The following is a 3,096-nucleotide window of genomic DNA, read 5'->3' as shown; positions in this document are numbered from 1 at the left end:
GCATAATGACAGACTTCACAGGTTTACAAGCAGAGCCACTGTGCATCCTGCCCACTAGTTTTACAGGAAAAAAGCCAAAACACAATGAAAGCAGTCAGGTGTCATAGGCTACATTGTCTGCATGGCCAAGCAGAGAGGATGGTAGTCTCTCATGTAAGTTAACAACGTAGGTTAAAACTCCATCCCCAGATGAGCACTCTGCTGGGAACATTATCCTAAAATAAATGAGTTCACATCACAACGACCCCATGCCATTGATCTCCAGAACAGAAAAACATAGGAGTGGTCAGAAGGATGGCAGATAAGTACTGCACCAGTCACAGGTGGCCGTACACATTTAAGGGACACTTGGGTGCCAGTGATGTTTGGCATCCCTACAGTTTTGAAAGAATAATTTTGGTTAGATTGAAAACCAGGTAGCATCTGGCTAACATACTCAAATCAAGTGTTGTCCCTGCTTTGACTAGATTCTATTCAAAATGTGCCTTTGATCTGCTGACTGATTTCCTTAATTGCTGTTGTATTCCACTTTGCAACCTGAGGTTGAGTTCATAATAATGCAATATGTGTTTCCTTTCCGTCTCACATAGTTTTATCAACTAACACACAATTTAACATGTTGGTGCTCCAGCGTCACTTCACATTTACTTCTGTGCTGAGTGGGAGAGGAGACATTATTGACATTTTATGATTATTTGAGCTAATTTTGTTTTATGTAATTTGCAAGAGTACATTTACTGCTGACGAAACTGCTATTGACACATACAGTGATTATGTTATAAGTTGATGGCAGCATCTTTGCTGTTACAGGGAAAAGCAAACAGGGCCATCCAGTGACTGGTCCATCCAGTGACTTGTCCATCCAGTGATTTCTTCACACTGTTCCGTCTGGCTTCTTCTGATCTTCGCTGTTAATGAACCCTGAAGAAATGCAGCAGCAAACTCCTTTGTCTGTGATGCCCCTCGAATATTGGGAAATTAAGCACTTATTCTGGAAAACCATTGTTTAAAACACACAGCAGCATCTAGCATTCATAGTGATAAAAGCTTTCTTTAGAGAAGAGAATAGCAGTACTGCAAATTTGCACAAAGCCCTGCTTTACCTCCACTGACTGGCTTTTGTTTTGTTACAGCGTCAAATAAGGGATCAGATCAAAACCTCCACAGCTGATGGCCATGGACTCAATCACTGTCTATCAAGGGCCTAATTTCGATGGACTCCAAAGGACTTTTACCGCAGATGTTCCAGATCTGAGGAATGAAAGCTTCAATGACTGCATCATGTCTATGAAGATTGTCGGGCAGCCCTGGGTCCTGTACGAGCACCCCAACTATTACGGATGGCTCAGAGTCTTCGAGGAGGGAGAACACTCAGGGCTTTCCATGATTGACATGTGGGGCCAGATATCTGCTCTCAAGCTGATCACTGATGACCTGAGCAATCCCAAGATCACAGTCTATGAGCATCCCAATGAGGGGGGTCGGGCATTGGTGCTGACTCAGGAGTCCAATATGGTATTTGCAGACATGAATGACAAGATAAGCTCCCACAGAGTCCAGAGTGGGGTATGGGTTCTGTATGAGCATGTAGACAGAGGTGGAAGGAGCATTGTAGCCTGGGCTGGTGAATATTTGCCAAATTACTTTGATATCGGTTTCAATGACCAAGTCTCATATGTGTATCCTCTGCGCCCCGGGCAATGCTCTGTGACAGCCACACTTCTGTGGGACAAGAAACAGGTGGAGAGTGAAAGAAACATTCAGATAGACCAGTATTCATACAAGAACAGCTCAGATATCGAGCAGCAGCTCACGGCCACTTCTACCAAAGAGTTTGAAAAATACACCTCCCACAGCTTCGAATTCAGCAATGAGACCACACTAAATGCTGGTGTCTCCTTTCCTTTGAAAGTAATAGTCAATATGGAGGCAGGGGTGTCCAACACCTTCACAGTGAAGAAAGGAGAGTCTGAGTCTTTCACCACGAAGATGAAATCAGAGTTGAGCTTGCCGGTGAAGGCTCCGCCACGCACAAAAGTGATTGTGAATTTCATGTGCAAGGAGGTCAGAATCTCTGTGCCGGTGGAGCTGAAAATCACCCGGGCCAATAAAACTTATATCGAAACTGGAACATACCGATGTGAGTCTGGCACAGAAATCAGCATTGATCTGCAATCTCTGCCAGTGGCGTAGCTCAAAATGATGGAGCCCCCCTGTAAAATTTGATAAGGGGCCGGCATTCCCTAAATTGCACAAATATTCATTAATGTTGGGCTCAAGGGGATCTCACTGAAGGCTCAGGCCCAGCCTGGTGGCCTGCTTGGGAAAGCCTAGTGACTGTCCTGAGCGTTTACCTATTTTTTAGTCCACACCAATGCAAGGCATGCAATGGCTTTTGAAGTTGAGGGAACCCCTCCGAAACAAGGACCCCTGGGGGCCCCCCACATAGCGGGTGCTGCGGAGAACTTCGTTAAACCCCTGGACCCTTCTTCTAAGTTGATTCTAGTGGGAGCCACACATTTTCTCCTTAGTAGCTACATGACAACATTGATTTGCTATTCTTTGGGTGATTGTGATTGTATTTTGCTCAAAATTGAGAAATCTGCGAATTACCCTTTCCTTTAAAGATGCCATTCTCCCAGGCGTCAGCCTGATACAGAATGTACTATCCGCTAACCCAACTTTTAATAAAAGCCATTAAAATATAGAGTACAGACAAGCTATAATTCCCTACCAGAATCTCCAATAATGCCATATTGATTTCGGGACTGGTTGTACACACCGCCCCCTCGAAGCAGGGAACCAGTTCCGCCGGATGTAGCTGAGTTCCAATGTGTGCGTGTACACTGTATAACCTCAGCCAAACCTGTACTGTGATTAGCAAGGGATATGTGTGCTGTTATCCTCAGGTCCTTAGAAAATGCCATCCTGATACACGTCACTTACTGGCAGTGCTTCAAGGGTGTGACCCTGAGGTTTACTGCTGCATCAGTTTCTGTCGTTTCCTGTTAATGTAATACTCTGGCCACAATGTGTCAATGCTGCAGCAAGGTGTGTTTCTTCAGAACATGAGACAATGTAGCATTATGACTATCC

At 44.8% G+C, this 3,096-nt stretch overlaps 1 pseudogene; it reads left to right on the top strand.

Moving 5' to 3' along the window:
- The first annotated feature begins 1,176 nt into the window (after positions 1-1,176).
- LOC144767834 (epidermal differentiation-specific protein pseudogene) lies at positions 1,177-2,193 on the top strand (annotated as a pseudogene).
- The last annotated feature ends 903 nt before the right edge of the window (positions 2,194-3,096 follow it).

The sequence above is a fragment of the Lissotriton helveticus genome, chromosome 7 (genome assembly GCF_964261635.1).
Source record: "Lissotriton helveticus chromosome 7, aLisHel1.1, whole genome shotgun sequence".
Classification (NCBI taxonomy): Eukaryota; Metazoa; Chordata; class Amphibia; order Caudata; family Salamandridae; genus Lissotriton; species Lissotriton helveticus.
Note: the sequence above shows the minus strand (reverse complement) of the source record. Positions and strands in the feature narration are given on the sequence as shown.